Here is a 14,965-nt window from a genome sequence, read left to right as displayed (position 1 = left end):
TTAGTAGGCACCTTCCACAAGTATCAAGGGACCTCTCGATTATAATTTTCAGCTCTTTTCTTTCTTTGGACATCATCTCTCTGAGCCTCAGATTTTATGAAATGCAGAGAAGGACATTGTACACAGGGTTGTGAAGAACAAAACAGATCAAAGCTCTTAGACCAGGGCCTGATGTATACAGCAAGTGACCAATAAACACTGGCTCTTATCATTGTTATTGCAAAAAAATAAAAAAATAAAAAATAAAGGCTGAACTAGGCAATACAGAGTCAGTGCGCTAACTAGTTAGCAAGAACTACAGTAACACACTTTGGCCCTGCTCAAACATAAGACCATCAACATAGGGAGTCTCATGAACCTGAAGCCAGAATATCCATAGCCCTGACCAGAAATTTCTCAGAAATACTAGTTCATTTATTAATTTCAATTCACTTATGTGAAAGACACCATTCTGGCTCCATGGTAGTAGTGGAAGGAAAGCAATGTATAAAGATGATTAAGATATAGTTCCCACACTCAGGGAACTTATAATTTATAAAGAGGATAAGGCATATATACAAATAACTATAATACAAGATACAATAAAAGTGCTGTAGGAGTTCAGAGGAGAAAGAAGTCAAAAGAAATAATTTTAATCATGTTTATAATAAATATTTACTTGGCTACCTGGGTAGCTCAACGAGTTGAGCGTCAACTCTTGATTTTGGCTCAGGTCATGATCCCAGGATCTGGAAGCAAGCCCCATGTTGGGCTCTGCACTGAACATGGAGCCTGCTTAAGGTTCTCTCTCTCTCTCCCTCTGCCCCCTACCCCACTCACGTGCATGCTTTCTCTCTCTCTCTCCCTAAAATGAAATTTAAAAAAACATTTTTTAAATGTTTATTTATTTTTGAGAGAGACAGAGCACGAGTGGGGGAAGCACAGAGAGAGAGGGAGACACAGAATCTGAAGCAGGCTCCAGGCTCTGAGTTATCAGCACAGAGCCCGAGGTGGGGCTCAAACTTGCAAACCGTGAGATCATGACCTGAGCTGAAGTCGGATGCTTAACCAACTGAGCCACTCAGGCGCCCCTAAATTTTTTTTAAATAATAAATATAATGAATATTAATGACCACTTACTATGTTTACTCTTGCTCTTTTTTTTTTTTTTTTTTAATCTCATCCGGCCTCATTGCTATAAATGTCATCTATATGTTAATGACTCCCAACTTTATATCTCCAGCCCAGACCTCTGTTCCAAATCCAAAACTTGTGTATCTAACTGCCTATTCAGTATCTCTGTTTGGATGTTCAACTGACACCTCAAATTCAATGTGCTTAAAATTTAACTCATCTTTTCTGCAAAACCTGCTCCACTTGCAGCCGTCCCCATCTCAGGTGATGAAAACTTCATCCTTCCTGTTGATTATAACAAAAAGCTTGGAGACACTCTTTTCTTATTTTAGTGGAAAAGGAAAAAAAATAACCCATGTACTTATCAGTCAACTTCAACAATTATCAACAAACATTCAAACTTGTTCCATTGATATTCCCACTCCTTTCCCAACTGATTATTTCTAAGCAAATCCCAGACATCATATAATTTCACCCATAAATACTTGTATTTGTGTCTAAAATACAGAAAATCTTTTGAAAACATCAACACATACAGGGGCGTCTGGGTGGCTTAGTCAGTTAAGTGTCTGCCTTCAGCTCAGGTCATGATTTCATGGTTCAGTTTGTGGGCTCAAGCCCCACATGGGGCTCTGCACTTACAGTGCAGAGCCTGCTTCCAATCCTTTGTCTCCCTCTCTCTCTGCCCCTCCCCCATGCTCTCTCTCTCAAAAAAAAAGAAACAAATAAAACATTTTTTAAAAGTTTAAAAAATAAAAAAAATCAACACATACAAAGAAAATTGACAGCAATTTCTTAATGCAATCAAATATGTAGTGTTCAAATTTCTCAATTGTCCCCCATCTCTTTTTTTTTTTTTTTTTTTTTTTTTTTTACAATTCCGAAACAAGGTTTACACACTGCCTTTGGATGATTCTTTTCTTAGCTATCTTTTAATCTGTAAGTTCTGTTTCATTTTTATTTCCTGCAATTTATAAATTTGTTAATGAAACTAGGTCATTTGTTCTATAAAATTTCCAGAACTGTGTGGATTTTTTTTTATTGCATCCCTGTGGTATCATCTGACATATTTGTCCCTTCTTATTTTCTATAAATGGGCAATTAGATGTATTTCTTATGATTTATGCTTCATTTTTTCTTTTTGGCAAGAATACTTCATAAGTGGTATCATTTACTTCCTATTGCATCTTATCAGGAGACATATAACATCTGGTTGAATGTATTTTTGTTTTGTTACAATTGATAAATAGGTCCAAATGTTACTATCTTTTTACTTGATAGTTTAGTAGTCATTGGTAATCATTACCTAGCTGCATTATTTCACTAAGAGCTGCAAAATAGTGATATTCTATAATTTTTTTTAATGTTTATTTATTTTTGAGACAGAGACAGAGCACGAATAGGGGAGGGGCAGAGAGAGGGAGACACAGAATCTGAAACAGGCTCCATCCAGGCTCTGAGCTGTCAGCACAGAGCCCAACGTGGGGCTTGAACTCACGGACCATGAGATCATGACCTGAGCCAAGGTCAGATGCTTAACCAACCGAACCACCCAGGAACCCCAAAATAGTGATATTCTAATTTTAACATACTGTATTCATTTATCAGCTGGAATTCTTTCATAAATAAGAACTTTTTCTTCATCAAATATTTGATTACCTAAGGAAAGGCAGAATTAATCCTTGATTCTTTCTTTTTGACTTGCTAGTTTTCAAAACAATGATTTAAGGTTCTCCATATAATAGAGAATATTTCTCCAAATGATGAGGCTCTTTAGCATACTCCCAAAATGACCAAGGAAATTTTTGTTTTTAGTATCACTATGAACTCATGGATTTTTAACACCTGGTGTATTCAATCAACTGCAATTATTGTTCACTTTGAAATGCATATTGTTAGATCTTAGGACTGTTGGACATCACTTCCTTCAGATTAGCTCCAGAGTCCTTTTGACATGATTGCAGGGGTCTTTGATAGCTTCCTTCCTTTCTGTTATAATAAGATATTCCAGGTTCATCCTGTTCATTTCCTGCCCCAGATCTAGAATCAGCTGTTTCCCTAAGAAGCCTTGGTTCATTTTAGTAGTAAATAGCACTTAGAGACTGTAATGTGGATGGCTGGAAAGCTTATTGCTAACATTGAATTGGTCATTGTTTTAGCTTTTTCCAATTAAGTTTAGGATTTCAGAGATTTTACCCAAGTTTCTTGATTTTATATTTGTATCTCTCTTATGATCAACATCTTTGTTGTTGATAACATTAACATAATTTGCTTTATTCTATTTTCTATGTATATATACAATCATTTCACACACAAAAAATACCACTATTGTATATAATACAATGGAGTATTACTCGGCAATCAAAAAGAATGAAATCTTGCTATTTGCAACTACGTGGATGGAACTGTAGGGTATTATGCTAAGTGAAATTAGTCAGTCAGAGAAAGACAAAAATCATATGACTTCACTCATATGAGGACTTTAATAGACAAAACAGATGAACATAAGGGAAGGGAAACAAAAATAATATAAAAACAGGGGCACCTGGGTGGCTCAGTCGGTTGGGCGGTCGACTTCGGCTCAGGTCATGATCTCACGGTCCGTGAGTTCAAGCTCCGCATCGGGCTCTGTGCTGACAGCTCAGAGCCTGGAGCCTGTTTCAGATTCTGTGTCTCCCTCTTTCTGACCCTCCCCTGTTCATGCTCTGTCTCTCCCTCTCTCAAAAATAAATAAAATGTTAAAAAAATTTTTAAAAATAATATAAAAACAGGGAGAGGGACAAAACATAAGAGACTCATAAATATGGAGATCAAACAGAGGGTTATTGGAGGTGTTGTGGGAGGGGGGGGATGGGCTAAATGGGTAAGGGGCATTAGGGAATCTACTCCTGAAACCATTGTTGCACTGTACGCTAACTAATTTGGATGTAAATTTTACAAAATTAAATTTAAAAAAATTAAAAAAAGAAAAAAATACCACTATTACTATTAATGAGATGACTAGCAAAAACTGTTTTACATTTCTTTGCAGTTGCTTTTTTCCTTAGGGTACATCTCTTTAAAAATGTACAATTAAGACCTATGCTACAACATGGACAAATCTTGAAGACATTATGTTAAGTGAAATAAGTCAACCATAAAAAGACAAATATTGTATGATTCCACATATATGAGCTACTTAGAGTAGTCAAAATCATAGAGGCAGAAAGTAGAATGGTGGTTGCCACAATCTGGGGGGAAGAGGAATGGGAGTTATTGTTTAATGGGTATAGAGTTTTTGTTTTATAAGATAAAAAGAAGTATAGAGATGGATGATGGTGATGGTTGCACCATATTATAAATGTATTTAATATTACTGAACCATATGCTTAAAATTGGCTATAATCGTAAATTTTATGTGTATTTTACAATAAAAATTTTTTTGAAAAAAGTAGTTAAATTATTGTATTTTAGAGTCATTTGAAGTAATTCTACCAATTTAATACAGAGAGGTTAATTTATTTCATTTTTTTATTTTTAGTGACTATTTTTATATTTTTGTTAGGATAACATTTAAATACAATGAAATGCACAGCTCTTAGTTGTATAATGTCATGAGTTTTGACAAATGTATACATCTCTGAAACTTACATGCCAATCAAGAAATAAAACATTTTCTTTGGGTGTCTTGGTGGCTCAGTTGGTTAAGCATCCGACTTTTGGTTGATCTCAATGTTTACTGAATTCAAGCCGCACCAGAATCAGCCTCCTTGAGGAACCTGCTTGGGATTCTCTCTCCCTCTCACTCTCTGCTCATCCCCCACTCATTCTCTCTCTCTCTCTCTCAAAATAAATAAACAGCAAAAAAAAATTTTTTTTCTTCACTCCAGAGAATTTTTCATGGCAACCATATTCTAATTTCTACCATCACAGATTTTTTTTTTCCTGTTCAACAATATTAATGTAAGTGGTATCATTTAGTATGTAGTCTTTTATATTCAGCTTCTTTTAGTCAACAGTAACACTTTTGAGATTCACCCATGTTGCATGCACCAGTAGTTCATTCTTTTTTTATTGCTCAGTAGTATTCTATTGTGTATATGTTTCACATTTTGTTTATCAGTTCTCCTAATGATGAATATTTGGGTTATGTTAACACCAGTATAAATAAAGCAGTTATAAACATTCATAGATAGGTATTTTGTGAGCATATGTTTTCATTTCTCTTGCATAAAATATCTAAGGGTGGAACAGCTGGGTCATAGGATAGGTATTTGCTTAACTTTGTAAGAAACTGCCAAACAGTTTTCCAAAATAGTTGCATAATTTTATACGCCCACTAACAAACATATGAGAGTTTCAGGTGCTGCACATCTTGCTAACATTTGGTATTTTCATTGTAAAGGAGTATTTCATTGTGTTTTTAAAGTAAACTTTATATATAATTTATGTACAATAAAATGTGCCTATTTTAAATGTAGCATTTGATGAGTTCAACAAGTGTGTGTGTGTGTGTGTGTGTGTGTGTGTGTGTGTGTGTGTGTGTGTGTAGCCACCACCACAATCACATAGAGAACATTTTCACCACTCCAAAGTTCCCTTGCAATCAGTTCTCACACCCTCTCCAACCCCAAGCAACCACTTACTTGCTTTCTATCACTATAGATTAGTTTTATGCATTCAGGAATTTCATGTAAACTTATCCATGCAGTAACTACCGGTGGTGACCATGAAAATGCACCATTGAAATCTGGTTTCAAGGAACATAACTGACTGATGACACTACCTGCTGCCGCTCTGGATCTATCACCACATTTGGACCAAAGCCACACTTTCCACAGACTGATCCCAGCCAATGAGAGAACACAGCAGGGCTACAAAAACAGGCCTAATGCTGTGATATACACAATGCCTCCAACAGGTGCCTTTGATTTGAAGACTTTTTTTTTTTTTAATTTTTAACATTTATTTATTTATGAGACAGAGAGAGACAGAGCATGAACAGGGGAGGGTCAGAGAGAGGGAGACACAGAATCTGAAACAGGCTCCAGGCTCTGAGCTGTCAGCACAGAGCCCGACGCGGGGGTAGACCTCACGGACCGAGAGATCATGACCTGAGCCGAAGTCGGCCGCCCAACCGACTGAGCCACCCAGGCGCCCCTGAAGACTTTTTTTTTTAAGATAAAAAATTTATTGAAAACTTTTTTCCTGCCAGGATCTATTCTTCAGGCCCATTTTAATACTCATTAGGTCTTAGGTTAATGGGTACGTTAAACTAATAGATTTGCTCACAATTTTTAAGGTAAAATGGGTATGTATATTGGTTTCAGGTGTATAACAGAATAATTTGATATTTGTATACATCACAAAGTGATAACCACAATAAGCCTAGTTACCTTTGATCACCATTCAATTGACCCCCTTCACCCATTTCGCCCACCCCTCTGACTTAAAGGTTTTTCATCAGCCTCACCAAACCTTCTTGGAATTATGCTGTAGGACAAAGCTCTTCCATTCAAAGATTTATCCCTTTCTTCTCTCCTTCCACAGATGTCAGACCTGTACCTTGATCTGAAGGCTCTCTTTGCTTTCCCCTAGTCCCTCCCTGTGGTGGTTTAAAATAAATCCACTAATTCATTGACACTCCCTTCAAAAGTAGAGCTAATTTCCCTCCTTGCAAGAGGGAAGTCACTAGACTTAGTGATTTGCTTCTAATAAATAGAATAAGATAGAAATAATGGTGTGTAACTCCCACACTATGTCATAAAAAGGCATTGTGGCTCCCTCCTTCTTCTCTCTTGGCTCACATGCTCTGAGAGAAGCCAGCTGCCATGTTATGAGGGTATTCAAGTAGACCTATGGAAGGGCCTACATGGCGAGGAACTGAGGCTTCCTGCTAATAGCCATGTGAGTGATCCACATTGGAAGCAGATATCCAGCCTCAGTCAAGCCTTCAGATTACTGTAAACTCAATCAACAACTTGACTACAACCTTATGAGAAACCCTAAGCCAAAACAACTCAACTCGTTTGCTCCTGAGTTTCAGATCCTTAAAAACTATGTGAGATAGGAGTGCGTGGGTGGCTCAGTCAGTTAAGCATCCCACTCTTGATTTTGGCTCAGGTCATGATCTTGGGGTTCATGGGACTGAGCCCTGCATTGGGTCACAGACACAGCAAGGAGTCTGCTTGGGATTTTCTCTCTCCCTCTCTCTCTCTGCCACTCCCCACTCACACACACTCTCTCTCAAAATAAAAAATGTTAAAAAAAAACACTATAAGATATAAATATTTGCTATTTTAAGCTTTCAAGTTTGGGGTTAATTTTTTTCAAATTGATAACCAATATACTCCCCCAGCAAATCTCTTTGCACATCTAATTATGTGTTGGCATTAGTTCCCCAGGAAACCAACTAACATAATATTCTTTTATGTTTTCTTTTGTTCAGCATGATGTTTTTTATTTTCATCTATGTTACATAAATTTGTAGTTTCTTTTTATCACTGAGCAGTAGTATATTGCATGAAGATATCACAATTTGTTTATCCATTCTCCTATTGATGGACATTTGGGTTGTTTCCAGTTTGGGTTGGGCTATTATGAATAAAGTTTCTATGAACAGACCCCACAAGTCTTTTTGTGGACATATGTGTTTTTATTGAGAAAATGTCCAGGAGTGGAACCACTAGGTCACAGGATAGGTGTTTGTTTAATTTTACAAGAAACTTACAAATACTCTTCTAAAGTGATTATAACATTTTATACAAGTATTAGCAGTAAATGAGAGTTCTATTTGTTCCACAATCTTGCTAATATTTGGTGTTATTGCTCTTTTAATTTTTGCTATTTTGTGGATGTTAAGTGATAGTGCAGTGTGGTTTTAATGTGCATTTCTCCAGACTAATGATGAATGCTTTTTCCTGTACTTACTAGCCATTTGTACACCTTGTGGCAATCCACTTAAATTGTTCACTTTATAATTGGGTTGCCTTTTTTTATTCATTTGTAGATTTAAAAAATATACTCTGATTCAAGTTATTTGTCAGATTGGCCATTTTGACTTAATTTTGATTTATACGTATGTAAAACATTTATATAATTCCAAAGTCAAATTTACAAAATAAGTTAAATTTTTAAAAGTCTACTTCCCATCCCTGGCTGCCTCACAATTACTTCTTCTCTCCTCCAGTGGGTAACTTTTTTTTCTTTTTAAGTTTTTGGTTTATCTTTGGAGACATTATTTATTTTCTTTCTCTTTCATTCTTCATTTGATCAGACAGAAAATCAGGTTGGCCCTAACTTTAAAATACTGTGTATCTAGAATTCCACTGATTGTCACTATCTCCACTAACATCAGTCTAATCTGAGTTACATCATTGCTCACCCAGATTACTGCAAGATCCCTGACTGGCTTCCCCCTTCACTCCTTATATCCTCCATGATCCATTCTCAACAGTGACCAAAGTGATCCTGTAAAAATCTAAATCAAACCACATCACCTCTCTGTTCAAAAGCTTGCATATGTTCCCCATTTCACTCAGAATAAAAACCAAACTCCAACATACCTACAATCTCCTGTGTGATCTGGTCTCTAGTATCTCCCTGATCTTATCTCCTATTCTTTCTCTCACTCCTCCGCTCCAGCCACAATGGGCTCCAGCTAGTCTTTGGATGTACCAGGCACAGCTACCTTAGGAACTCTGTACTGGCTATCCTCTCTTTCTACGAGACTCTTCTGCCAGATACCGAAGTGGCTATCTCCCTCACTTCCTTCAAGTCTGCTCAGGTCTCATATTCTCTCTAAGGCCTACCCTGACCAGCCCATTCAAACCTGCAACCTTTCGGGGTGCCTGGGTAGCTCAGTTGGGTTAAGTGTCCGACTTCAGCTCAGGTCATGGTCTCATGGTCTGTGAGTTTGAGCACCATGTCTAGCTCTGAGCTGATAACTCAGAGCCTGGAACCTGCTTTGGATTCTGTGTCTCCCTCTCTCTCTGCCCCTCCCCACTCACACTCTGTCTCTCTCCCTCTCTCAAAAATAAACATTACAATAATAAAAAATAAAACAGCAACCTTTGCTGTCCCTCCCCTCTTCTTCCCCAACACCAGAGTACCTACCAGTGTTCTCAGTCACCCTTACCCTATCTTCTTCTTTTTTGCCACAGCACTTACCACTTTCTCACATACTATATGTTGCCTCTTTATTATTTATCTGTCTCCTCCACTAGAATGTAAGCTCCACAAAAGCAGGAATCTTTGTGTACTGGGTGTGCTGGCACACAGTAAGTGCTCAATAAATATTATTAAATGAATAAGTAAATGAAATCTGCACATTGTTGTAAGCATATTTAAGAGATTGTCCCATTTAATTTTCAAAATAACACTACAAGGTGGGATGCAATTATTACAACTTTATAGAAAAGGAAACTAAAGCACAGAGAGGATAAGTACCTTGTACAGTTGGCAAGTGGGGAAGTCAGTTTCATAGAAGCAGCTGTGTTTGAGTTGGGTCATAATCCTTAAATCCTTTGTGGAATGAAATGGAACCTTATTTCACAAACAAAATAAATCAAAAGGGTAAAGTAAATAAATTCCTAAATGAGAATTAAGGTGAACAAAGCATCTAAGGAAAAAGAGACAGCCTGAACAGAAAGTATAAGAATGACTGAGGGAGTGGTGCCTGGGTGGCTCAGATGGTTGAGGGTCCAGCTCTTGATTTCAGCTCAGGTCATGATCCCAGGGTCATGGAATCAAGCCCCATGTCAGGCTCCATGTTGCACTGGAAACTGCTTAAGACTCTCTCTCTCTCTCTGCCCCTTTCCTCCACTCATACTCTCTCTCTCTCTCTCTCTAAATAGATATATACTAAAAAAAAAAAAAAAAAAAAAAAAAAAAAAAAAAAAAAAAAAAAAAAAAAGAATGACTGAGGGAAAGGCAAGTGGCTCAGATTGACTGAATAAGGGTTAATTTAAAGTATTCGCAGGAAGTAATGTTAGAAAGGGAAGTTAGGGCATATTGTGAAGGATCTTCAGGAAAGTATTAAGAACGGGGCACCTGGGTGGTTTGGTCTGTTAAGTGTGCGACTTCAGCTCAGGTCATGTTCTCATGGTTCATGAGTTCAAGCCCTGCTTCGGACTCTGTGCTGACAGCTCTGAGCCTGGAGCCTGCTTCAGATTCTGTGCCTCGTCCGCTTATATTCTGTCTCTTTCTCTCTCTCAAAAATAAATAAACATTAAAAATTGTCTTAAAAAAAGAAAGAACTAAGAAGGAAGGGGAAAGGTATTTGTGACTTTGTGATAGTGTAAAGGGAACAATATTTCTTTAACCCAAGCATTTCCTCCTGAAAAATAACTCTATTCTACAAATACCTTTAAAAAATGATGTAGGGGCGCCTGGGTGGCTTAGTCGGTTAAGCGGCCGACTTCGGCTCAGGTCATGATCTTGCGGTCCGTGAGTTCGAGCCCCGCGTCGGGCTCTGTGCTGACAGCTCAGAGCCTGGAGCCTGTTTCAGATTCTGTGTCTCCCTCTCTCTGACCCTCCCCCGTTCATGCTCTGTCTCTGTCTCAAAAATAAATAAACGTTAAAAAAATACTATATAAAAAAATAAATAAATAAAAAATGATGTAAAATTTGATTCACACAAAGGCATGGCCTCAAAACTAAGTTTACACACCTAGATTTAGACTACCTTTACCACTATCATCTTCACCACCACAAGAAAATCCTTAGAGGTCCCTGCAGTAAGAGGTAGCTTTGCTCAGAAGGCTAAGGCCATAGCCAAACACTAACTTCCATCTCACAGGCTAATAGAATGGATTAGGGTAAATGGTATCTATAAATGTTTTTCACTTTTGGGACTTACTTTCTTTAAATTTTTTTTTTGATTTTTTTTTTTTCTGAGATAGAGAGACAGAGCAGGAATGGGGGAGGAGACAGAGAGAGGGGGAGACACAGAATCTGAAGCAGGTTCCAGGCTTCCAGCTGTCAGCACAGAGCCCCAGGTGGGGCTCAAACCCATGAACCATGAGATCATGACATGAGCTGGAGTCTGATGATTGACTGAACCACCCAGGCACCCCTTGGGAATTACTTTCTTAAATAAAAGAATGTGGGGAGTGAGGAAGGAAAAGGGGTAAATGTCTTTATTGTCCTTTTGCAATGCTCTGCAGGGAGAGGGTAAACCCGGTGTCTGTGCTTTTCCCGTTACTTAATGTGAACAAATACTTAGGAAAATTATCCAACAAATAATTACTGTGGGCCTCCTCTGTGTGCCAGACATAGCAACAAATGCAGATTTCTCCCCTACCTAGACCTTTTTTAGAGATTATTTTACTCAATGCCTCTGCAGATAAACCAGCTATTCATACTAAGAGGTGACCCTATGGCTGCCAGTATGCATTATGATCATAGTATTTTCCCCAAAAGCCAAGGATAAACCTCTGACACAGCAATCCTGTAATCAAACACGACTCTCTCTGTGTAAAGAATGCTTTATAGGCAGAACTGAGTGCAGTATGGGAATCTGAGCCGCATGCAGTTCCTTTTGGATATTTTAGTTGATAAGACCATGCAATCCAGCAGAACAAGCTGGAATGCTGCCAAATGAGCTCAGATCTAGGGCGCCTGGGTGGCTCAGCTGGTTAAGCATCCAACTCTTGGTTTCAGCTCAGGTCATGATCTCACGGTTTGTGGGATCAAGCCTCACATCAGGCTCTTTGCTTATAGCATGGAGCTTGCTTGGGATTCTCTCTCTCCCTCTCTCTCTGTCCCTCTCCTGCTCTCTCTCTCTCAAAAATAAGTAAACTTTAAAGAAATAAAATAAACTTGGGGCACCTGGATGGCTCAGTTGGTTAAGCGTCTGACTTTGGCTCAGGTCATGATCTCGCAGTTGGTGAGTTCGAGCCCCACGTTGGGCTCTATGCTGACAGCTCAGAGCCCGGAGCCTGCTTCAGATTCTGTGTCTCCCTCTCTTTCTGCCCCTCCCCTGCTCATGGTCTGTCTCTCTCTGTCTCTCAACAATAAATAAATGTTAAAAAAAATTTTTTTAAAGAAATAAAATAAGTATTAAAAAATGAGTTTGTTCACATCCTCAGAAAAACTAATGACATTCATCAGGCCAGAAGTAAGGGAGGAGTTATTGTCTTTTTTTTATGAATTATTAGAGCTGGCTTAATTCCTGTGGACATCCCTAAGCATTGAAAACTTTATGGTGCCCTCCTCTCCCATATATACATAATTCAAGATGAGAACAATTAATTCCAATAAAATTCTGCTTTTCTTGTGAGGACAACTAAAATTTTAAATTTAATTCAAATTTAAATGCCAAATATGAAATTATTTCCAGAAAAAATTTAGAGATGCCCCTCCTACCTTGTTAAATATGTGCATAACTTACCTATTTGCTAATTTATCACTATATATTATGAACTGGCAAAGGTCTGAGAATCCCTTCATTGGCTTACACTTAGCCAAGGCTACAATTACCTTTCATAGTATTTGAGATTTATACTGTTTTCTGCCTTGTGCCCACTGAAGTGCACATCCAAGGGAAGAGCCTGTAATAGCGTCTTCCTTTTGCATCTCCTCTAACCTTGCCTTCAGTGGTAAATCCCTAGTGACCCCTTCTACAATTCAAGGGTCCTTCATCACAAAGAGTTTGAAAAGCATTGGTTGTAAGCACTATATCTGCCAATGCTGCATGACAGGGGTGTGGAAGAAACAAGGAGTTCCCAAAAGATCATATGTGGTCATCCCAGTGGTCAATAGTTAAATGAAACACTGCAGTGGGCTCTAAACCACCACACACTACTGCATGTGCCTCGTAATCATGTGTATCAGAGGTGCCCAATAATCCCTTTGGACAGGTCTTTTTTTGAAGGACATCTTTTTACTACTAGGTTCCTGCCATGGCACACTCTTCCTAAACACAAAATAGGTTTTTATATACTTTGCAAATCATGTATGTATTTCTTTAATATTTTTAATCAGCTTTCCATGCCTCACATACATGCATCAGTGTTTTCTGTATTCAGTTTTAAAATTCTGGAACCTAGATGCTAATACTAAACTCCATAATTTTCTTTATACAGCATTTTGCACATTGTGCTGTCTGCCATTTGATACTTGAAAATATTTTCTGATAATATGACGACGATACTGGGATCATCACCTAATGTTTGGGATACTGTTAACCCAGGAAAGAGTGGGGTCTTTAAGAGATACCGGGAGTCAATCTTCTTCTGATATGTTCTGCCTTTTAAAGAACAGCCCGCTGAATGCTCATCCAGCTTATATGTGCAATTGTACTATTATCATAGCCTGCCATTGTAGCTGTAATTAACAAAACCTAATTCTAGCGCGGTCTGAGATCACAGACCTGAGTTTGTGCCCTTACCATCTGATCAGTGTGTGGTCCTTCCCTATACCATTCAGATCTATTGTCTAACCTCTTGTCAGACCTGATGAAAGCAGAGTGTGTGGTTAACTGCTGCTGACCCTTATACTGAAGCCCTGTGCTACTTAAAGGCCTCATCTCTACAGTTGCTATGGAAACTGTCCCCTTCTCCCTACAGCCTATTCTGGCTTTCTGCCTCCACGTGGCACTCTTGTCTGATTGCAGAAGAGGAGGCCTGCACATCTCTCCAAGCTTTGCCAGATTCAGATTTGCAAATGGCGGGGCAGAGATGTAGCAGAATATTGTTTTAGTGGCATGTAGGGTGAGGCACCACCACCATCTGATATTTCTCCTTCTCTGCTACAAAAAGGATTTTCAGGGCCATGTCCATTCTTTTAAATTGAGATATAACTGACATATGATATTACATTAATTTTGGGTAGGACCATATCCAAATTGACTGCAGAGTGGACTGGCTATTTTACTATCACACATGCTCCACGATAAGGACTAGGACTGCAGTGAGGCACTTAATATGCAGGCCCTGTCCAATCCTCCTCAGGGTCTCCAGAGAGGAGGTGGAACAGAGTCAGGAACTGTGCTCCTTTCTACCCTGTACCATCCTGAAAGTGTAAGGCAAATGAGACCAAAAGAAAACAACAACAACAACAACAACAACAACAACAACAACAACAAAAAACAGTGCTGCTAGAGCCCTATGGTGAAAGACAGGTTCTCTATCGGATACATACATGTACAGAATGATTCAGAATCTCGGGTAAAAGAAGATGCCGGAGTACAGAATAGGTGATGGGGACACACTGAAGAACAGGGGAGAGTAGACTTAACAGCACACACCATACTTACAATAATGTTCTAGTCAGTCATAAAACAGTGCCAGCCTCTTCAGTCCTCTTTCGCATCCCCTGGTTTTTTGTTTTTTGGTTTTTTTTGAACAGGTCATCATCTACTTCGGTTCAAACACTGCCCCTTCTGTTTTGGGAATTCCCTGGGGGAAATAATGCCACTGTCTCCCAAGGTTACCCAACTCACTGTGTCACATTACTTGTCGTTGGGAAGGTCTTTCCTGGGTTTTACTCGAATCCCCCTTGCTGCAGTCTGAGCTCATTGCACTGGAGTCCTGCACTCAGCAGAGATGGAGACTAGCCAACCACTATCTTCGGAAAAACAACTCACCAGGGACTCTGGGCTGGAAGGTCATTCTGTCCCTCCAGTACTGCGCAGCCTTCCTGAGCATTCCCAGGGCCTGGGGCAATGAGGGCAAGTAAACCGAGGATGGAATCTAGGACCCTGGCAGGCAGTGACAAAAAAAAAAAAAAAAGAAAGAAAGAAAGAAAGAAAGAAAGAAAGAAAGAAAAGAAAAGAAAAGAAAAGAAAAAAGAAAAAGGGGGGGAAAAAACCACACCAGATAATGATAATACGGCGGCACAGATGGAGACAACGCTATAAACTGGGAGACAG

General features: G+C 38.8%; 1 protein-coding gene across 6 annotated transcripts in view; it reads right to left on the bottom strand.

Moving 5' to 3' along the window:
* Positions 1-14,965, bottom strand: part of TP53BP1 (tumor protein p53 binding protein 1) — a 96,479-nt gene that overhangs the window by 80,418 nt on the left and 1,096 nt on the right. For 2 of the 6 annotated variants that reach the window (XM_019442351.2, XM_019442353.2), the window contains exon 1: positions 14,351-14,764. The exons of 1 other annotated variant lie outside the window; for it this stretch is intronic. The gene's annotated coding sequence lies outside the window, so the exon portion shown is untranslated. Of the gene's footprint in view, positions 1-14,350; positions 14,787-14,965 lie in introns of those variants that run through there. 3 more of the 6 variants (XR_002078067.2, XM_053889121.1, XM_019442354.2) reach the window with 3 other exon arrangements.

The sequence above is a fragment of the Panthera pardus genome, unplaced genomic scaffold (genome assembly GCF_024362965.1).
Source record: "Panthera pardus isolate Hobbes unplaced genomic scaffold, ASM2436296v1 HiC_scaffold_24, whole genome shotgun sequence".
In the NCBI taxonomy this organism is placed as follows: domain Eukaryota; kingdom Metazoa; phylum Chordata; class Mammalia; order Carnivora; family Felidae; genus Panthera; species Panthera pardus.
The sequence above is the reverse complement of the archived record's forward strand: the minus strand, read 5'-3'. Positions and strand labels throughout refer to the sequence as shown.